Here is a 24,453-nt window from a genome sequence, read left to right as displayed (position 1 = left end):
GCATTCTTGAAAACGGGATCAAAGCCTTTTTATTTCTTTAAATTTTGAAGCCTAGGTAAGAAATATTACAAAGTCTGATGAAGAGGATTTATTAGCAGCTGAACTCCTATTAAAAGAATGTCAAGTTTCCATGGAGTGGAATAATACCCTTAAGAAGGACAAAGCTCCTATACTACGGAGTGTCCTGAGCTAGTTCTACCCACTAATCAGCATCAATACAATAAAGGGTATGTCAGCACTTTTCTAATGAGGCAGCTGCCCATAGTTACAATATGATTATATCAGCTCACATTGTAAAAAATGTTCAAAACATCTACTGTTAGAATCAGTCAGTATTAACTATTACATAGCATTAAATTAAGCATATGCTTGCACATTAAATACATTCATACACAGATTGGATATCTATATCTACTTTAATAAAAGTAAAAGTAATTTTACTTTTCTAGATATAAGATATGGTTAGCCAAAAGCAGTCCTACTGCAAATAACTGCTCTTACATTTTTGCAACCCATAGGCTCATACAGTTAAAGAATGATACCATAAAAAAATACTACAGGGGGTTGGGGGCTGGAAGAAGGGAGTGAAGGGTTAAAAGAGTACAAATTACTAGTTAATAGGTGGTCAGGTGATGGGGAGCACGGCATAGGGAATGCAGTCAGCATTAATGTAATGGCTTGGTGGAGAGCTAGAGCAATGATAAGAATAACAGGAGAATCGTTTCATTAACTACATAAATGTCTAACCAAGGTACTGTATTCTTGAAATTAATAATTAAAAAAAAGGCTAAAAAAAAAAAAGTACTACAAAAGTAGAATAAATGATGCCCAACGTTAACGCCAGTGCACACCCAGATGAAGAATTACAGGATGGTCTGTGTTTGGAATGATTACTATATTCATAGCCTGACCCCGAGCTTTTATGGTCCAACATTTCAGCTCCATATCTATAGTCATTTCTACTAAGCTCTCGGGTATTGAATCGAGCTAATCAAAATGAACAAAGAAAAATGTATAAACAGGAATGTAAATGTATTGCTGACTATATATCTTCCTAGTGGTCTGAGTTCTCATTTTTCTTTTAGGACATGACCTTCCAGAGCCATGTACCTGGAATGTTCAGTCAGAAATCTTAAATTTTGTTGGTAAACTTCTTGCCCACTCCTTCCTTTGTATCTTAGCAAACAGAATATAACAAAACTCTGAAGCCTATTCTCCTAGCTCTAAAAATTAAATGGTGCATTCTGTCTACCATTCTCTACTTCAAACCTCCTCTCTTGTTTTCCCCTATCCATTTTTTCACTCTAGGAGCCTCCCTCTCTGCCTGGTTCTATTATCACAATGCTTCTCCATTGCAGTCATTCAGTGTTCTTCAGACGGCCAGATAGTTCCACACACCACAGTTTGCCTGAAATTAACCCTCTTCCCCACAACTGTCCCTGGTATTAGCTACCCTTCTCCTGCCAGCAACTAGGAATCTGCCTTCCTTGTCAGGAATAGCTGACATGAGACAGAGTCTGAGTTAAGAAATAAGAAGTGTGTAAATTACATAAGAGTTTTATTACATTTTCTGTTGAAAGCAAATTATTATACAAATTTTTAATTAATATAAATATGTCTCTGAAAACCAGTATTTTTTTTTTCCCTCAGATTTTGTCAACTTCCTAATTCTAAGCCTTCTTGTTTGTTTGTTTGAGATTCCACAGACTATCATTCTTCTCTTAAGCATTCTAGTCTACTAGGCTACAATACAGTTTGGAATTTCCTTTGATCAAAAACAACTACTTCTAAGTCTTGATTCCCCAAAATTTACACTTTAATCTCCTTAATTACATAAAGGATTTTTTTTTTCCACCTCACATTTAATGAATTTCTTCCCACAACAGGGACTAATCTCATCTATGTTGTGTGTGTGTGTGTGTCCTGATAAATTTCTCCTATAGAAAAAAAAAAAAAGACTGGAATGATGGGCCCAAACTGGGATAGTGTTCTGGGTGATTTTGCACAACCCTGAATGTCTGTGAGGAGACATTAATATAGAGTGTGAGAGAAGAGGAATCTGGTGAGAAAGTGAAATAATAAATCTAGCAGATTATACAACTATACCATCAATTGAAAAATGTAAGAAAAGGAGGAACCAGTTATGATTTAGCAAATAGAAGCAGAAAGAATGATGTGACACAGTGGAGGTTGGAGGTATCCTGGAGTAAGTCTCTATATTATTTAAATCAATCTCTCTCTCTCTCTATATATATATATATATATATATATATATATATATATATATATATATATATATATATATATATATATATAAAATTTCCTTTGTTAAATATATATATTAATTTGTTAAATATATATATATATTAATCTCTCTCTCTCTCTCTCTATATATATATATATATATATATATATTAATTTCCTTTGTTAAATGAGGTAAAGGCAAACATTAACATTCAGAGTTCGGAACTCTAGTTTGTTTTGGCTTGACTGATACCAAAGTTCATTCATTAGCAGTCAACATTAGCTAGCCAGAAAAATATTTTGAAATATTGAACTCTCCTTTCAAAAGAGCTGATTATTCCCTGCTACATGACAATCTTATTAGGAGATAACTATTTTTATTATTGTGTACCTCTGGGTCCTTCCATGATGAGAAACATCAGGATGTGTACAATTAAGTCATAGTTCTGAGCCTGACTACAGTAGGAAACATTCTTCATAAAAGTACTTTGTCCTGGACTACGGTGATCTTTTGCTCTAAGGCCCAAAGTGGAGAACTGTTAGGGAAGAAGAAAATCAGATGATAAATATCATTCCTGGTTGCTTTTTTAATGTTACAATTGAATAATTAAAGTTACTTTTGTTTTTAAGGACACATTATTAAAGAATATTTAATTTATTGAAATATGTAGGTGGGTTAGGGATTACTAAAACAGGCAATCTACAAATCAGAGCCTAAATCTATACCCAAAACATGTTTTGCCATAACTATTTGCTAAATTTCATAAATGTACTTATTCTCTTGTATAATTGGTGCTCCAAAATGCTATTTCCTCATGTCCTAAATTTCCTAATTTTCTAAATAACTGAGTTAACATACTTATTCACTTTGTTTTAGTAGCTTTCATAGCACAGAATGAGTGGGTTAACAATATAAATCAAGACTGTTTAAAGTAAATTAAATTTTTATACTCATGGTTGACATTGAGCTAGGTGTCAGTTTTGAATGATCAATATACAAATAAAGAGTGATCAGTTTTTAAACGATTGATTTTTCTACTGTGTGGATTTTTTACACATACAAGGTATGCAAACATCTATAATATAAATTTTTGTACAAATAAAATACTCATAATTTAACCTTTCAAAGTGAATTATAAAATATTACGATCACTTTAAATTCCTAAATTCCAAAAGAAATTGGCTTAAGATAAAGAAAGCACACTTACTGAAAAATCTGAAAGTATTTTCCTCATTCTTATAAATGCATATCCTATATTTTCTGCATATAAATATATGACCATTCATCTTTAAGGCAAAAATAAATGAGAAAACATATTCTTCTCAAATGAATACTATTTGAAAATAGTATACCAAAAATTCCAGACAAGAAGTATAATAGGTAATATTTTGAAAGATAAGTACAAAAGCTAAAGACAAACTAAAAATACACAAACAATAACAACTGACATTTGAGGACGAGAACAGAAACAGGACAAGAAAAGGGCAGAAAAGCCAATCAAAAAATGGACAACAGACAATTACAAAAGAGAATGTCTAAGTGGTCAATAAGAATATGGAAATGTGCTCAATATCACCAGTTATCAGAGAAATGCAAATTAAAACTTCAATGCAAGACCACAATACATTTGTCAAAACAAGTCAATAAAAGAATAAAAAATACCGAGAGTTGGTGAGGGTAGAGATAACTAATGAACTTCTAGCGGATTGCAAATTGTTAAATCCACTTTGGAAAAAGGTTTAGCAAAATCTACTAAAGCTAAATATATGTATACATCATGGCCCAGATATTCTAAGTTATATTTAAGAGAAATGTGTACGTGAGTTCACCAAAAACATCTACTAGCACACACATTACAAACACAGACATAATAGCCAAAAACTGAATACAATAGAATGAAGAGCTTGTGGTACATCCACCCAATGATATACTACACAGAGATGAGAATGAACAATCTACAGCTATGTGGAACAACATGAATTAACTCTTATCAAACATAATGTTACATGAAAATGTACAAAAGAAGGTATATTATTTCATTTGTAATTGTACAAAACCAGGCAAAACTAAGTTATGCTCTTGTAAATCAGGTTGTAGTTTATTTTTTAGCCAGACTTGATGAGGCAGGAGGACTAGACCTAAAAGAGGACACAACTGACATTCTGGTAGTGAACAATGAGTTGTCCTACAGGCTTGGTTACATCATTATGCTCAGTATGGGAAAATGTATCAAAAAATGTTCACTTATGACCTGTGACTGTGTAGAATAATCATTAACTAATAAATTAAAATATGTATCAGTTTGCTAGGGCTTCCATAACAGAGTACTATTCAAACTGGGTAGCTTAAACAACAAAAACATCTTTTCTCACAATTCCGGAGGCCAGAAGTCCAAGATTATAGTGTTGGTGGTTAAGGGTAGTTTCTTCTGAGGCCTTTCTCTGTGGCTTGTGGACGGCCATCTCCCTGTGCTCTCATGTGGTCTTTCCTCTATGTGAGTCAGTGTCCATATCTTTTCTTATAAGGACACAAGTCATACTGAACCTACTCTAATGACCTAATTTAACCTTAATTTCCTCTTTAAAAAGCCTATCTCCAAGTATAGGTACTGGGGATTAGGACTTAAAAATATGAATTTTGTGGGAGACACAGTTCAACCCATAACAATATATAATAAGGAAAATTTAAGAAAGTAAATTTTAAAAAAGGTGAGTGAAATGTTTAAAGTGCATTAGGACACAGAAATTATTTTTAAGGATTAAAACCAAAAGTTGATTCTTTCAGATAAAAGGAAAAAGAAAAATTTCCAGCAAAACCAATAAAACAAAAACTAAGTTAAAAAAAAAAAAAGGAAAAAGAGGGCACACAAGTAGAGATATAGTTAGTAGAGATTTTACTTCATTTTATTTTTTATTTTTTTAGGCAAGGCAACCCTTGGTTGCCCTCATAGATTACAAGGACCTCGTCGATTTACAATCCCTTATTTTTTATGCCTACAGCACCTGGTCTTCCTAGGTAGTCTCCCATCCAAGTACTAACCAGGCCCAACCCTGCTTAGCTTCCGAGATCAGACGGGATCGGGTTTGTTCAGGGCAGCATGGCCATAGACAGAGATTCTAAAAATACTGCTGGCAATATTTTTCTAATCTCTCTGTTAATTTAGATTCATGAACAATTTTCTTGGAAAACATAGAGAATATGTATTCCAACTAGCAAACATGGTAAAACAATAATATGAAATAAAGCTGATGAGTATTACATGGGTATGTATTACATTATTTTTTGTACTTTTCTATACGTTTAAGACATTTAACTTTTAGAAAAAAAAAAATTTGGTATTATAAAATACAACATTTGTTATGGAGTCAAAGAAAGATTCCCAAGAATGAGTTACAGTATCAGTGGTTAGTATCCTGCTTGCAATGCATGAATGGGTAGTCAATAAGGAATAAGAATTCTTTGCTTTTTGTTTTCTACTGTATTAGAGCAAAAATGACTTCACCAAAATGATGTGAGCTTCAAGTCTCACACTAAAGTGGAAAAATAAACAACAATTTATGCCTTTTGCATCTTGGCTTTCTTCCAGTGAGTAAAGAAATTTCTGCTCCCTCAGCAGTGCAGTATTTACAGAGACATAAGACTTGCTTCAAGAAATTCCCTAGAGATCTTTAATTCTTAACTACTAACATATTTTCTTTTGGTTATTTTGTTTATTTAAGCATATACTTATGAATTACCATACTTTAAATCTGCTTAACTAGGTCTTGCTTTTTATTTTTTAGTGATCCCTAATTTTATGTTTTATTTATTTATTGTCTCTTCATTTATTTAACAAGCACTGATTGAACCTTTGCTATCCATTAAGCACAGTGCTGGATGCTATGCAACTGGGAAGCAAGATGTACCTGTTGCTTATCCTTAGATAATTCAGTGATTCTCACACTTTAGCCGGCATCAGAATCTCCCAGAAGCTGTTAAAATACAGATTGCCAAGCTGCGTCTTCAGTTTCTCATTTAGTAGGTCTGTGGTCCCAAAATTTGTATTGTTAACAAGTTTCCAGAAATTGTATGGTATTTTTTAATTTGAAACTTATGTTACAAATGTTAGATTCAATAGCTCTTTTCCTTCTTTTTTTCCCTTATCTTCTATTCATTAACTACTGTTTTTAAAATTTCTGTTTCTCTTCCTTAAACTCTGTGTTTATTTTTGTTTTTTAAATTGGGTCCATCTTAAGTCTTCTTTTGTTCTAAAACAATGTTTTGGTTTAGTTGCTTTTGTATATGTGAAATGTTTTCTTCTATATCATCTTAATATCCTTCATTTTATATTAATTTCTAATTTCAAACTTGACAAGCACTTAAAGCTTTATTTTTCTCTCCCACAGTTTAATTACCTAATTTTGCAAAAATTTGCAAGTTTGAAGGACCTCAGGTAGAGGAGTGGCTCACTTTTTAAAGAGGGAAATACTGAGGTTTTCTCTTGACTGCTTACCACCAATCCCCCACTCCCTCAACCCCAACAGCAGCCTTTGGCTTCCCACATTTCTATTAGAAACCACTCTCCAAAGAAATAGCCGCTTCACGTCAATGACATAAACCCTACCATATAAAAGAACCATCTGATTTGCTCGACCAATCCTGCTTTATATTTCATACTGTTTTGGCATCCTATGAAATACATATCCTAATATCTATTATCTTCAAAATAGGCAATCACAGAATTAGAAGCAAAATATACTAACTGTATAACATGGATCAAAATATGCTGCTCACAGAAGCTCCAATTCAGATAGGTCAGTATAATACCCTGACTTAATTCTAGTGAGAAATACCTTGGAAAAGGTAACATAATTTTCTCTAGATGTTTTGAACTATTTTTGCAACATGATGTTTCTCACCTGCAAAAATCTAACAATATTTATAATAGCAAAATAAACTATAAATATAAATTTAATATGTTATTAGATCATCACTTTGGTTTCTGCCCTAAAACTGAAGAATGCTCACTTGTGGAGAAGTGTGTAATGTTGCCAGCGAGTTTGCCCTCACCTCTGGACTTCCCCCTCTCCAGCATATGCCAACCACACAGTAGTCACTTCCCACTGGATGTCAAGAAAAAACTCAGACTCAAGTGATGTTTAAAAAGTACTTCAGGTAAATTGGTGTGCAATCACTTTAGTTAACAAAACATTTTAAGGTCTATACTGTAAATAACTCAACTCCGAGCAGTTCTAACTATTCTTATGCTGGCTATTTCTTTTATATAGTTGGTTAATTAGAACCTGCTGCTAGATGTGGCTTTGAACTACTTGTGAACATCTTTCTGGGCTCAAAACAGAAAGGAACATCTCAACAAAAGTTCTAAATTATTCATCCTCCAAGGTCAACACATATTTGCTTCGTATCAACCATTTTGCCATGTTTTTTTCTTGTCAAATCTGATCAGTTAAGGTTCTTGTTCTTTGTTTTTATAAACTGGTTTGACTGAATTTTATAATATAATTCAATTTAACAAAATGAATAATTTTAAAAAATTTAATCCAAATCTTTCATTGACTCATGACCTGAATTGAAAGATATTTAAACAAACAAACAAAAACGCTTAGTTTAAATCCTCCCCAACCCCTCCATTCCTCTCCATCTCCTTTCCTTTCTTCCAGAATAAGTCTGCAAGAGTCTCGGAAAAAATACTTAAAATTATGAAATTTAAATATCAACTCAATAAATGTGTATCTATTCTGCCCCATGCACTGAGTCAAGATCTTTATTTTTTTTTTTCAATTGTGGTAAACACAATAAAATAAACTCACATAACATAAAATTTGCCACCTTAGCTATATTTTAAGTGTACAGTTCTATAGTGTTAACTATATTCACATTGTTGTACAACAAATCTCTAAAACTTTCTCATCTTGCCAAATTGAAATTCTATACCCATTGAGAAACAACTCCTCATTTCTCCCTTCGCCCAGCCCCTGGTAACAACCATTCCTGGTGGACTATGTGGATCTGTATGAGCTCCTCATAATACCAGCAATATAGCACCAAATTAAACAAAATCAGAATCTTTACCAGTTCAGAAGGGTGCATAGTCTTCCTTTAAATGAATATTTACTCATCAGCATTTTCAAAAATATAAACATATTTCTTCATGCAAATTCATCTACTTTGAATATAAAAGCAACAACAGCATTGAGACTACATTAACCAAATGAAGTATATTACTGATAAAGATAAAATCATGTGCATAGGATATTTGGCTGCTTTTAAAACAAATTATCTCTGATTTATTTTCTCAAAGGAAAATGGCTTAAATTTACCACAAACAGAAAAAGTCACCATAGCCGTGACTTCAGCCACTATGTTAACTCAATAACTCTGGCACAGAAATTCAAATTCAGAGTATGATAGTAGTTTTCTTAAATTATTTCTTGAAAGGAGAAAAGTTGGCCCCTAAAAATGATCTATTCAGCATAAATAATTGTAGGAATGAAACATCATTGCCATAAAATGGGTTTGTCTTGAGTTTGAATTCTAAAAGAAAAGCTTTTTTACAAGATTATTCTTTTCAACTTGGCCTAGGTTGAGAAAAGGGATTACTACTGCCTTGAAGATAAAACTTATGCAATTTCTAGTACTGGCTGGTTATAACTATCGAATTACAAAGCAACAAAGTTGCTGTAGAATTTGGGAGAAGGGGCACTAATTCCTGCTAACAGAGGTGTCAAGCTATACAGGGTAACAACTGATTTAATGAGAGGATGATTGTTCTTTGTATATTTATAGATAATTTAAAATGTGTCAGGAAAGGGGAGAGTGTAAACTGTTTTTTATTTATTGACCCCTAAATTGTTAGTCAATTAGAAAACTCCATTGAGAAAACCCAAAGCATCTTAGAGGTAAAGAGAATACAACATGATGTTCCAAGAAATTTTATATATTTATTCAATTTAAATATCATCATAGCTATTAAAAATAGATTTAAGGTGGAGTAGGGTAGAGGGGACACTTACTGTATCATGAATAAATGGCTGGACCAATATTTAAACCCAGCTCGATATAGTGCAGAACATGCTCTTTGGACTCTACCAGTGACAATGATTTGACAACCTAAGGGCCAAATATGGTTCACAGACTGTTTTGTGTGGACTGAGTAATGATTTGAAAGAATTTAGATTTGCTAATTTAAAAAAGCAAGAGATTTTATATAAAAACTGAAAGAGGTGATGTTTCTCCTTTTCAACAGCTGACGAGAGCTCAACAGTGGTTATCTCATGACCTGCAGTATGGCTTCACCATAGACTCCCCAATTCCTTTTGCATCCCTCTCACATGTTGAGAGATATGTATGTGCAGTACCTACTTGTTGATATGGACTGAATTGTGTCCCCTCCCAAATTCCTGTTTTGAATCTGTAAATCTCCAATATGACTATACAGTCATGCATCACTTAACAAGGGGGATATGTTCTAAGAAATGAGACATTAGGCAATTTTGTCACTTAACAGCCATGATGAACAAAACATAAGAGTAAAGGAGGCACAGGAGAAAGTGGTGCAAGAGACATGGTAAACACAATATATGTAAGGCTGTGGCCAGCATAATGCAGCGTACTGTTATACAACAAACTTTTATATATATATATATACGTAGAAAGAGTACATTCTAAAATAATGATAAACGGTACAGTATAGTAAATACATAAACCACTAACATAGTTGTTTATTAATATTTTCAAGTACTATGTGCTATACATAATTAGATGTGTTATATTTTTATACAACTGGCAATAGAGTAGGTTTGTTTACATCAGGATCACCACAAACAAGTAAGTAATGTGTTGCACTAGGATGTTACCATGACTACAACATCACTAGGTGATAGGAATTTTTCAGCTCTATTATAATCTTATGGGACCACTGTCATATATGCTGTCCATAGTTGACCAAAATGTCATTATGTGGTGCATAACTGTATTTGGAGACAGGGCCTTTAAGGAGGTAATTAAGAATAAAGGAAGTCATAGGATGGGCCCTTGATCAGATAGGACTAATGTCCTTATTAAAAGAGGAAGAGACACCAGAGATCTCTCTCTGTACTACACAGAGATGAGGCCAGATAAGGACCAGTGAGAAGAAGGGCATCTACAAGCCAGAAAGAGAAGCCTCACCAGAAAACAAATCTACTTGGCACCTTGATTTTGAACTTCTAGCTTCCACAACTGTGAGAAAATAAATGTTTGCTGCTTAAGCCACCCAGTCTGTGATGTGCTAGTATGGCATCCTGAGCATACTAATTCACTCATATCAGCTCTCTTCATTCATTTCATTGCTATTACCTACCACTTCCCTTTGCCTGAGTTTGTTTATAATATTTCTTCACCCTGCCATTGAGAAGATATCCTGAGTTACACTATTTTAATATTTTCATTTTAACCTGCAGTTCATCAGATTATAATGAAATTTTGGAAGGTCATGATATAGATTTATTAAAAAATGGTAGTGTATGAGATTTTGATATAAAATCTTAAGCAATATATTTTAAAAATTATACTCAGAGACAAATGTTGACAAAATAGTATGATTATATTTATGGAAAAGTATCCCCACAGATACATATCTGGAAGGATGTTTATCACAATAATTAAGCCAGAGATAGTGGCTTAAACTTTTCTATAAAGTTTGAATATTTACAAAAAGCAAGCATCATTTTTATATAGTCAATATGGTATTAAAATATGTAGTATGTATGGAAAAATAAAGAAAATAAAAATAAGTCAAATATTATATTTCCAACTAGAATTTAATATTCACGAGGGCACAAACTATTTAAGACCTGTTTGCCACTGTATTCCCAGGGCCTTCACTTTGCAGACACTCAACAGATACTTGTGAAGAAAATAAAGGGTAGTTCGGACCCAGAGCAGAGGAAGTAAAATAGACTAAATACAAGAGACTGGGTGCCATTCTTGATTCCTTTAATAATTGCAGTGTTTTGTAACCCCCAAACTTAGCCCAGACTTAATTTTATTTTAAATTAGTCAACTACAAGGATTTAATTCACATTTTTTTTCCTATATACAAGAACACTCTAATGACCCCAGGACAAAGACTGATTTAAAAATCTGTGCATAGGATTATTCTAATAAATAGCTGGTTGCCTTCCTGTCTGTGGGATACAGTCCTGTGAGTTAGGGCACTGAGGTACTCTATCACCTTTCCTTTAAACACGTATAATGGCAAAAAAAGTTTTTAGCATGCTATCATTTTTTAAATCTTTAAATCTAAAAATTTGCCTCTTACTAAATATCTAAGGAAAACTTACAAATAAATGAACATGTTGTTACTGGGCTCTGATTGAAACACATTCTGAGGAAATGATTAAAAGTCATTTTTTAATACTGGAAGAACATTGGTGAATAACTGCTCTAGTGCATTCTATGTAATCTTAGAGTTAGTACAGTAGTAGAGGCATTTAATTTACTCTCTGGGAGAAGTTTACATATTAGAGCAATTAAACCTGTTTTAAGTAGTCTCCCAACAGATTTTTGATAATAGTATATGAAATTAATTACAGTGATATCTTTTTACACAATAAGTCAATATGTTTGCCATTTCAAATCCTACAATTGCATAAAAATCACCCACCTTCCTTTATTCATACTCGATTCTTTCTTTTACATGCTCTCCTTTGACCAAAATACTTTTTTATAAACAATTGTATTGAATTACTAATGATGGTAGTAACTATTTGAGAAGAGGGGAAAAAGCCCATTCACTTCATTAACCTCTTAGATATTCAAAGAATTTTTTAATGTCTGAAAGAAATATTTAATAGGAGATGGGACCTTCAACTTTAGAAGTCATTAGAAAATGCTGAAAATATATTTTTTGTAAGCTTGCAAACCACAGGCAGCTCCAAACTTGTACATCTGTACAAAACATTTAAATTACATTTCACATTAAAATGACTTGAAGTTAAACCACATCTGACAGATGGGCTCTACTGTATCTGGAAATAACTTATACAATGTATTTTAATCATAATTGTATGAAAGTAGGTATTTGTTCTTCTCTACCAAAAATATCACTCGCTCAACCCCCTTCCATATTTTACTGGATAGCCACAAGAGTAATCAAATAGAACTCATGATGGATATTGAAAAAAGATGTATATGTGTAGGTCCATTTACTTATGTGTGTGTATCTACAAACTAATGTGTGTAAGCTTGTCTTACATTGCATTATAAATGTGGGAGAGTTATTTTTCTCTCATTGTTTGGACTGCCCATTAGTCTTCCTCTCTTAGGATAAAACTCTTCCTATTGTTGGTGAAAGTCAAACAATAAATATTTAGCATCTATCAAGGAATTTCTGCTAGACATTCAAGATTTGTTAGTGAATAAGAAAGACATGATCCCTGCCCCATGAAACTTACCATCTAGTGAAAAAAGACAAGCAACAAATAAGTTATTACCAGCATGATGAGGATTAAAAATAAACACATAAAGGAGAATAGTGGGGTGCTATGGGAATGTATAGCAAGTTGATTTAATTTACTTTAGAGTCAGGGAGGACCTCAAGGACGAATATACTTAAGATGAGACAGAATTAGTAACATTTAACTAATGATCAGAAAAGGGCATTTTGGACAGAGTGAGAAGCCCAACAGCTAAAAAGAGCAAATTATTTTCAAAGCTTTGCAAAAAGTTCTAGCAGTAGGGTAGAGAAGGAAAGTTTGATTCTGGAAATGATGCTGAGTCAAGAACATGGATATCCTTGAGTAAATAAGACACAGAAATGTGAGGAAAGATTTAAGAGGGGCTTTGCAATATGTAAAAGATAGAAGAATTCTTTCCAAAAAGTTATTTATGGTCTATTTATGAGAAACTATCACATGCAGAAATCATAGAAAACATTTTTGTAGGTCAAGATGATAAGTAAAATTAATAGAGTTACATACTAAATAATATATACAGCTTGATTAAATTTTTAGAAGATTCTGGTAACATCTCCAACTTTGAAACCTTTACAATGATGAAATTATCTTTAACGACTAACTTTATCTGCCTTATTTTTATCTCTACAGAAATTGAAAGTATATTAGGTAAAAGTCTGTGAAGTATTTGAAGAATAAAGAGAAAATACAATCTTGTCACAGAAAAATTGCAATTAAAAAAATGGCAAGTGTAAAATAGGGGTTAGCATCAAAAGAAAAGACTAAGGAATTATTTGGAGAACACGGTTTTCAAATAAATTATTCAAAAAGAAGAAATCAAAGAATTATTTATGTTCACTGAAGACAGTAGGCAAAACGGGCAGTTTAGGTCATGTGTAGTTTCCTGAGAATGGATCATGTTATATTTATCTATAAATTTTTCCTTTTTAATGGCTAGAAATCAGCTTAAGGTAACATGTTATTAATGCAAATGTGTATGTGTGGAGTATAAAAATGCCCTTGTTTTCTTGTCTGAGATGCTCAACTCTCAGTTAACTGTATATCCAAAAAAAAAAGAATAACTCATAATCATGTCAAATTCCATTACAGTAAGAGTCTATGCTATTCTGTGAGTTTACAGCCACTGTGATTTCTGGAAGAGAAGCAATTGGACATTCTGAAATAGATATTCAGACTCCTTTATCAGAGATAAAACAAGGATTCCAATCAGTCCCGTGGGGGTTTATCAGAATGCAACTCTCTGGCAGATACCTCACTCTAGCTCAATTAATAATCAGACCCCTTTCTTTTCCATATTGCTAAGGAACCGCAGATGGTAGAAATTTGGATTTTTGCCCAGACATAACTCTGAAAGCAAAGGCAAAAGAAGCAAATGTGGTTTTGTTCTACTTAAACATGACTCCATCTCAGTTTTCATAAATACTGAAGTGATGAGCCAAATCAGAAAATCCTGTGCTATTTAAAGTTTGACCAATAACTCACAAATACCTGATGAAGGATTTTTCTTATAGAAACTGGCTACTGTCCATAGCCCAGGAGAAATTTTTAAAGTGGCTATGCTTCCCTTCTGGACCTAACAACAATAGTTAAAAAAAATAAGAAGAGTTTCAGAAATCTTTTAATGTGGCAAGAATCAAGCAACGTAGCAGGTGTACTGCATCTACAAAGATGTTTTTTCTCTAGTTAGGTCTCAGTCTTCCCATCTTTTGGCTGTAGCAATAGGACTATACAAATTTGGGGAAGTAGAATAGCAATTTGTTTACAAGTACTCCCAAATACTGCGTAAACATTGACTCTGGGGTTAGAAATAGTAATGGTGGACCATATAGGCCCCTAGGCCCCTTTTTCTTGTCAATACTTCAATAAAACCTTTTATGTCTAGTCAGTGCTGATCATCACCTGTATATTCTGAAAGGAAAGTCTCAAAGAACTCTCCTACAATGGGCGTCACACTAAAACAGCAACCTTTCTACTACTTTTTCCTCTAGAAAAAGACTGTGCAATGTAGATAAGGTTATACACAGAAAGTACCTTGATAAGCCAGATAGGTTGATTTTAGGATGGATATTTACTGGAAAAAAAAAAAATCTACTGAGTTTAAAAGATTCTGAGATTTTGCTTTCCATGAAAAAGAAAGGAGACTTAGATGCATAATAAAAATGTTTTTGCATGTATCCAGTGAAGCAAATGCTATTGGTATCCTGCTCCTATCTCCTCACCTACCCCCAAAATGTTGCACGGAGACAATCTCATACTCTAGATTCAGTAGCATTTCTGTTATTGAAACAGTCAGACATACCAAGAAGTTATGCCCCAAAATAGCCCTCACACAATGAGGGAGGTAAGTCTTGACTCTAAGTCATCTCTCATTTGGACAATTCTGAAGTGTTTTCCACACATTCAGTCAGAGACTCCAGAGAAGACTGACCTCAGCTGCCCGTTCGATAACACACTCTGCATTAGCTGTGCTGACACTCTTTCATGGTGCGTCCTCGAGCTCCTCCCAGTAAATGACTGACATCCAAATTGCAGTATAAGGTCTGACTTTGGGAGAATCTATACTGTTACACCACCCAGATTGTTAATCTCATGGTATTTCTGAGGTAATATTCTGGGGTGGTATTACTAACATTAAGAAATCCGTGGGAAATTGTCTTTTAAAATCTTAATTGTTCAGACTTACTTGAGATATAGTCTATTATCATCTCTGGTCCTGGCTTAACTAAGAATATGATTTACCTGGAAAGTAAAACTGTGTGTTCAAGGACAACATACAGCAATTCATCATTTCCTCTTATCAGTTCCAAATCTCATTTTTTGTTGTATTCCTTTTTGGTTCTAGTTATTTCTCTAATTTTGGCTTTATATATTGACAGAAAAGGACAAGTAAGAAATAACAGCAATGGGAGTCTGAACAGACAGGGAAAGTCCAAAGAGCACTGAAAATGAGTAACATAATAACACTAAGAGTAAAGATATGAGGTATTAAAGATAGAAATTGCAAGCACCCTTAATTCATGTGAGAAAACAGAAGTCCAATATAATGGTAATCAGTTTGAATACAATAGAAACAGTAGATAATAAGGAAGAAAGCACCTGAGATCATTGCACAAATTCCCTTAAATTCTGAGTCCATGTAACAGAATTGTTTGGCCTCCAAGATTCAATTCCATAATTACATTGTGTAGCTTTGAAGTTTGACATTACAGAGATTTTGCTAAAATTTAAAATGTAAGTATAAGTCAGGAATTAAAGGATGCAGAAAATAGGTCAGATCCTAAAAGGATACTTTATCTCTCTGTAGAAGTTGAGCAAATTATTTCATACAATATCTGACACAGCAGAATAACAGTATTAGCAACGAAAACCTGATCTCATAACCTGCCTTGCCATATATCTTTTTTTTTTTTTGCATTTCTAGAAAACTGGTTAGCAGAGAAAGAACAGAAAATTTAATTATAAAATGCAAAATCTGAAACATTTTTAAACCTAAAAAAGAAAAATATTTAATAAGTGCCCCAAATCAATATCCAACTTTGCAAATTGTACTTTTATGATATACTACACTGAACACATCCTCATCACCATAATTAAGTTGATAGTACTGTACTTGCCATAACATGCCTAGGAAGAAAAATCGGAAAAGAGTACCAACGGTTGTAGTTGTTGAGCCATCTGTGCTGCCAAATTGTGTGAAAGTCAGATCTGTTCACTACACAGATGGTTGCTTTATTTCAGAAAAGGCAGTTTCTTAATGGATATTCTTGATGTCCACTTCCATCTATTAAAAATTCTTAAAAACTCTAATAATAAAAATACTGAAAATTAAAAATTATAATGAACATTTAAAAAAACAATGCAGCACTTTTGGTATTATTTTATATTTCCTCACATATCAAACATCCATTTAGAGAGCTCAGGATTTTGTTACTTCATGAAATGAGTTGCAGTGGTTCACAGGGTATGTAAATCATCTGTGTACAGATGAATGGAAGAGCTATCTTTCACTCTGCATTCTCACAGGTACCTATACTTACTACAGCTTCTCTAACAGCTTCTGCCTGTGTCTTGCAAAATCTTCAGGGTAGTTAATGCTGAAGAATGTAGACTTTCAAATTTTGCTCACACCAGATATCTAAGATTTTTATAATCCTCCCCTCGATTCATAAAATCCTTCCTTAGTACCTCATACACTACTAGAACTTTAAGAAATTGAAAATCTATAAAACTTCATCCAAATTATACCCATCCCGTCATAGATCTGACCATATAGTGATAAGAGCCAGAGGATTCTGATGATCCATTGTTCTAATCTGACAAATAAGATTATCTCATCTCATCCCCTAGTTAAAAATTTCATTTGTTCACCATTATCCCTAGAATAATAAAACTATAAAACTTTTTTTGATATGGCTCCTGACACACATATTTACTCTGCCACCATGAGACTAACTCTTCATCATTCTTTACTACTCAGCTTAAATAGTTCTTCCTACAAGAATCTTAAATGGATTAGATATCCTTGCTATAGTGATCTCACCTTTTGGTCCTCTATTTATTTATTCCCTATACTCATATCTAAAATATCTGTAGTCCTTTTGACTCTAACTTTAAAATATATCCAAAACATATCCATCCACTTTTCTATCTCCATCCTCCAAGGCACCATCATTTCTCACTAGGACTATCCCAAATTCTACCTGTTTCCTCTTTTTTGTTCTATTCTACAATCTATTCTCTATTTCTATAATCTATTCTCTAAACGGTAGACAGTGAGCTTTAAAATATATATATATATATAAGATTGGCCCATGTTTCTGAATATCATCTTACAATAGCTTTTCATCAAACTTAGGGAAAAAAGAGAGAGAAATGAAAACCTCTTTAGTTCAATATACTACATGTACATGATCTAGCTTCACCTACCTTTCAAGCAGAATTTCACATGTCTCCCACTTACTCACTTTATTTTAATCATATAGTCCTATTTTAATCATCTTATTTCTATTTTCTAAGCACTCTAAAGTTATTTTTTTACAATAATTTCCCTAAATATTCCTGACTAAAATGTTATTTCCCCAAAGCCCTGATTGATTGGCTCCTTTATGTTATTCAGGTCTTAGTTTGAATGTTACTTCTCCAGAAAGGTATGAGATTTCAATCTCTAATTCAGTCACTCTGTAATTCTCAATCGCCTGACATAAATTACTTTACAATGTCTGATATTATTAAAAAAAAATCATTCATTGAATAATTATTCATAATTACTTTGATGTTGTGATCAACCTCAAGGTATAACCTTTGCACATAGTTTAGTTTTGGCACATAGTAGCTTCCAGTAAATATTTGCTGAATGAATAAATTAATGATTTTATCAATGAATGACATTTATTATAACACTATACTATCATATATGTGTGTATATATGTGACTAACAATGACTAATCATATAAGTACTCAATAAATACATTTTGAATGAAAATATCTGATTTTACTGAGTCAATTTATGTTTTTGCAAGAATTACAGAGCCTATTTCCCCCTTTATCTATAGCAGATGATTAAATATGTCTCTTTTGTATGCCGACATACAGTATGGAAAGAAATAAATGTCAAAAGGAGATGGCCCACTAAGTGGTCCATGCTGGCCACAGAATTTATGCTGATCAAGAATGTGTCACTAGTAAAGGCAGCCCTGTATGTATATAAACGTTTTTACACAAATATTGAGCAAAAGGATATTGGTCTATGAAAAGAAGAGAGAATTTAGATATATTATCTATAATAGAGAATTTAGAAATATTATTGAAATGAACTCTACATTACTAAATTATATAGTGGTATGGTTATCATAGTAAGTTGGTGAGCCAGAAGAGTCAAAAAAATATTTTAGTAAAGACGCAATTTTGAGAACAAAAAGTGTAATACAAGATCATTTCTATTAAAAAAAAAAACTACAAGAAAATTATAATAAATGCCAAGGTAAGCGTAGCTCAGAAAAATTATAGTAAGTATAAATGGATGTGAACAAAAAGCAATAGCTGAGGTTTACATTTTAAATTCAAAACAGTGGTCCTTCCTGATGAAAGGAATGAGACTGGGTAATGGTCAAGAAATTGAGGTCCAAAGTATCTGTATTTCTTTAATGTCACATATGAAAAATTTATTCATATATTACTTGTGAGACTTTAAAAATAAAATATTGAGAGTGATGTGTGCATTCAGGCCTACAAATCGGGAAAGGGAATATTAAAAAAAATCATAAATTGAAAGTGACACTGTAATAACTATTTATTTTTTCTTTTTGTCAAAATGTGTGAAATTTATAGGTTATGACTTTGCTTTTAATCAAAGGACGCCAAAGTCAGGGCACCATTTTCTTTTAAGATTGGGCACACATTACAACTGAAAAAATGTACAATATATGTAAAGCTCATGAATAAAGTTCTACTTTTTAGAAACCCTTCTGGAACTCCTTCAACTTTAGGTCAACCTCCCTAATCTAAGTATAAGGATACTTCTAGTTTGTTTTGTATCTAATGAGATTGTGAAATCATGAGGATTTAATGGATTTAGACCATGGGGAGGTTGTGAGTAGAGACTGTTTGGCGCCACTGTTTTTACTCCACAGAAAGTTTATAATACAAAGTCAGGACATTTCCATCATTTGCTGAGTCATTAGATTGTTCTCATGAATATATGGTCCATGAGGGAAAAAACAAACAACAACAAAAACAAACAAACAAACAAAAACCTCTGTTTCTACTCCATTATCAAGCAAGTCAGTCCAAGAGACAAAGATCTGGGCCAGCAATAGATGAGAGTACTTGAAGATTTCTTTACAAAGCCAAGTTAACAGAAAGAGGCTAAAATGCCACTAGTTTAGTAGGTCCATTTTCACCTAGGCAGCAGCAAATACAAATTCTTTCTGAAGGAAGTCATCCTCAGTTTACATACAGAGAATTCCCACAAATTAAGGAGAAAAATCAGACTGAATCAAAAGTAAATACCATACTTTTATATTATAGAAAAATTTAAAAATATAGACAAGCAAAAAAATACATAAAACTTACTGTTAATCCCACTATCCAGAGATAATTCACACCTTCAATTGGGGGTGTGAATTATTCTTTTACTATTTTTCTTTGATTATATGCATATATATTTTCTATTTACAGATGTCAAAATATACTAAATTTTCATGTTTTTATGTAAATCTTTAAGATACATTTTCCACAAAATCTTTTTAAGCCTAGTCATTTTTTCCTTAAATTGAGATAAAACTTATACACATTGTAATGCATATATACAATTTCCATCTCTCTAGAAAGTTCCCAAATTTCTTTCTTCATTCAATCCCAACCCTCCCAAGGGCAACCACGCTGAGATTTCTACTATTAGGTTAATTCTGCTTATAGCTTGAATTCAAATAAATGAGCTCATACAGTGTGTATTCTTTTGCTCAACATAATACTTTTTGAGATTTATGCATATTTCTTGAGCGTATTAGTAGCTCATTCCTCTTTAACTTTGAATAATACTTCACTGTATGAATATAATATAATTTTCTCATCCATTTTTCTTTCAGTGGATATTTCTGTTATCTCCAATGTTGAAATTTTATGAATAAGGCTTGTATAAATATTCTTATACAAGTCATTTTGTAGACTTATATTTCTCTTACATAATTACCTAGGAGTGGTTCTTCTGGGTCATAAGATAGGTGCACAATTAACTTTATAAAAAAGTCTTTCAAATAGATTGTACCACATTATATTCCCATCAGCCATGTATGAGTATTCTCAGGTGCTTAAAAATATTACCAGTATTTTGTATTGTCAATGAATAGAGTTTGTGGTATTATCAATATTTTTAAATGTATTCACTCTACTAGGTATAAAATTGTATCTCATTATTTTAATTTGCACTATCCTGATGACTAAGAATGTTGACCACATTATAACTCCTTGACTATTTTTATATTCTCTTTTGTGAAGTGTCCAAATTTTTTTACTCATTTTTTAATGGTCCAGTTGCCTATTTTGATTTGTAGAGCACTGGGATATAACAACTCCTTTGTGAAATATATGTACTGCAAAGCCAAGTTCTAGTCTAGGGCTTGCCTATTTATTTTAATGGTTTCTTTTAATGAGAATAATTTTAAGTTTAGATGAAATCCAATTTATCCGTTCTTCATGGTTAGTGCATGTTTTGTCCTGTCTATAAAACTTGTCCTGTCTATAAAATGCAGCTACAAGTTTCAAAAAGATTCTCCCATGTTGTCTTCTAGCTTTTACAATTGATTTTCAATTTTTGTTGTTCAATTTTTGCTTACTTTTTTGTTTTGAATTTTTATAGATATTTAGTTGTGTTAGTGTGATTTGTTAAAGACTTTTACCATTGAATTCACTTGGCACCTTTGTCAAAAATCACTTCACAATATTGTGTTTTCAAGATTCTTTATTATATTTTGATATATTTATTTAGTCATCTATATTTAGATCAATTCCACATCAACTTTATTGCTACAGATATATTGTATGTCCCCAAATCACATAATATAGATTCTTCATCTTAGTCCTTATTTATCTTAACTTGGGCTGCTATAATAGAATACCATAGATTGCATGACAAAAATAGCTATTTATTTCTCCCAGTTCTGGAGGCTGAAAGTCAGGGTACCAGTATGGTCAAATTCCTGGTGAGAGGTATCTTTCTGGTTTACAGACAGTTGCTTTCTCATTGTGTCCCCACATGGCAGAGAAAAAGTGAGATCTTGTGTCTCTTCATCTTTTTCAAGGACATCACTCCTATCAGGAGGGCCTGATGCTAACTATCTCCCAAAGGCCCCACTTTCGAATACCATCTCCTTAAGGACTACAGTTTCACCACGTGAGTTTGGACGGGTGGACACAAACATCCAGTTCATTGCAGTATTCAAGACTGTTTTGACTCCTCTAAGTATTTTGAATTTTCATATAAATTTTAGAAGCAACTTAGCAATTTCTTAAAAAACTTACTTGATCTTTATTAGGATTTTTGTCAAATCTATAGATAAATTTAGAAAGAACTGACATAAGAAAATATTGTCTTTCATTTAATGAAAATTATATATTTCTCCATTTATTTAGATCTTTAATTTCTTTATGGTTTTATCATTTTTGATGTAATGTCTTGCACAGTTTTCATTAGATATATTACTATTTGCTATATTGATATTCTGATGCTATGATAAAGGTATTTTTCTATTTCAATGTCTAATATTTTATTGCTAGTGTAGAAAAATGTCATTTTTTCTGTATACTGACCTTCCATCCTTAATTTACTTACTAATTCTAGCAGCAGTTTCTAGACACACAGCAATGTCATTTATAAAGAGTTTTACTTTTTCTCTCACAATCATTTTGTATTCTCTCTCGTTTTCTCTCTCTCCCCACTCTTTTCTTCTCCCTCCCCTCCCTACCTTAGAGACACAAAGACAAAGATATATCTATTTATCCATATCTATATTTATTTATGCTGTTTAAGTTTTCTAATTCTTATTCTATTTTTATTTCTTATTCTGTTGATACTAATAATTCCTTAGCAAAACTGATGAAAAAAAGAATGACACTATTAAGGAAAGGGCAAAATATATTCTTGCTGCAAGGCCTCAGGGAAGGATGACTTCTTCTTCTGGAGGAGAAGAAAATAATGTATGTCTCTAGGGAAGGTATAGGGCGACTATTCATGCCCTAGACACAAGCAATTACACATTGATGCTGGGGGTAGGGTAGATGCAAAACCTTTCTGGCCCTGGTAGAGGGTCAGGAAAGCATCCTGGGCATAGGATCCTATACTGATTATTAGCAGAGGTTAATAACCTCAGGAGTTAATAAACTCCCTCCCAGGCAAGATATAAGGAAGAATGGCAGGTTTCTAAGAAGCCTCATCCTGATGCCCAGGAGCACAAGGTTAGATTTAAGTGCACAAGGGCAGCAGAGATCTGCCCCTGCTTTATCATAAGCCTAGGAATAAGTAACAAGCAAGAGTAGTCCACTGTTGGGGGATCAAAAAGAGCATCAATAGAGACTCCCTCTGTAGAACAAGTGAGGAGGGAAATCAGAAAGCTTAGGGAGGAGTAAAAACACTGAGAAAAAAACCATTAGTTCTCCAGGTTTTATATTAAAGCACAAGATATCTAGAGCCCTCTCCTAGAGAAATATGAAGAATACAGTGCCAAGAAAACAATACTAGCAATGACAAAATCCAAACAGTTTGACTCTTGAGTAGATTGAATCAATCGCCTATACTCAGGCCTGAGAAAACAGGCAATGAGTACTCCCTGAAGAAAGCAAAATTTATCTCAGTCCCTACTGTTCTACATAAAAGAGCTGTTATTCAATCAAAAGGTATAAGACACATGAAAAGTCAGAGAATACCTTTTTTTTTTTTTAAGGTGAGGCAACCCTTGGTTGACCTCACAGATTGCAAGGACCTTGTCAGTTTATAATCCCTTATTTTTATTTTATTATGCCTACAGTACCTGGTCTTCCTAGGTGGTCTCCCATCTGAGTACTAACCAGGCCCAAGCCTACTTAGGGTCCAAGATCAGAAAGGATCGGGCTTGTTCAGGGTGGCATGGCTGCAGACTAGAGAATACTCATTTTTAAGAGATACAACAATAAACAGAAGCAGATTAAGAGGTTATCCAGATATTGTGGCTATCAAACAGGAAATAGAAAACAACTATAATTAATATATGAAATATTTAAGTGGAAAAATTTGATTATCATATATTACTAGATAGAAAATTTTAATGGAAAGATGTAATCTATAAGAAAGAATTGAATGGGAATGTTGGAAATAAAATATTAGTGATAATTATTTTGATGAACTCAACAGTCAGTAGAAATCATCTATACTCAAGCTTAAAGAAGAAAACGATTTTAAAAGAAAAATAGAAGAAAGCATCCAGAAACTAAGAAATTATTCAAATAGTATAAATTACATGTAATTGAAGTTCTAGAATGAGAAGACTGAGAAAAAGGGGCAAAGAAATATTTGAAGAGATAATGGCTGAGAACTTCCTAAAAATTAAGACAGACAACAAAATACAGCACAGAAAAACCATAGTATTATAACAACCAAAACTCATATTGTAACAAAATAATTTTTAGACTGAAAGTAAAGAGAAAAGCTTGAAGGCAGCCAAATTTTTTTTTTTTATAAAGAGGAACAAAAATAATTAAAGCATACTCCTGAGAAACAATTAAAAAAAAATTTGGCAGAGGGAGGGTACTCAGAATTCAATATCTGGTGAAATATATTTCAAAAGTAAAACAAACACCATTTCAGAAAAATATAAACTGAAAATTTATTGCCAAGAGACTTACTTTACAATAAATACCATAGAAAGGTATGTAACAGAAGCTTGTCATCATATAGATATTCGAATGGACAAAAATAAATAAAGAGGAAAGAAATCACAAAAATGAAGGTAAATATAAAACATTTTTGTCTAATTTCGCATCACATTATAAGATAATTGACTATCTAAGGCAAAACTACTGACAACATATGTTGAAATTTATAAGACATATTAACATAAAATGTATTTTAAAAATAGCACAAAAAATGAGAGGAAAGATTTGAGAACATACTGTTTTAAATTTCATGTACTTGATGTGGAGTGGTATAATATTATTTGAAAGTAGATTATAAGTTAAAGATGTATTTTATAAAATCTATGCCATTAATTTAAAAATTAAAGA

At 32.6% G+C, this 24,453-nt stretch overlaps 1 non-coding gene and 1 pseudogene across 1 annotated transcript; both read right to left on the bottom strand.

Annotated features, from left to right (window-relative positions):
• Window positions 1–5,235: 5,235 nt before the first annotated feature.
• On the bottom strand, window positions 5,236–5,354 carry LOC120612602 (5S ribosomal RNA). Its single transcript, XR_005655501.1, has one exon. It is a non-coding gene; the product is annotated as a 5S ribosomal RNA (ribosomal RNA).
• A 17,859-nt stretch (window positions 5,355–23,213) lies between these two features.
• On the bottom strand, window positions 23,214–23,332 carry LOC120612634 (uncharacterized; annotated as a pseudogene).
• Between the last annotated feature and the right edge of the window lie 1,121 nt (window positions 23,333–24,453).

Source organism: Pteropus medius, unplaced genomic scaffold, assembly GCF_902729225.1.
Source record: "Pteropus medius unplaced genomic scaffold, Ma_sr-lr_union100, whole genome shotgun sequence".
In the NCBI taxonomy this organism is placed as follows: domain Eukaryota; kingdom Metazoa; phylum Chordata; class Mammalia; order Chiroptera; family Pteropodidae; genus Pteropus; species Pteropus medius.
This window is presented reverse-complemented; position numbering and strand designations above follow the sequence as displayed.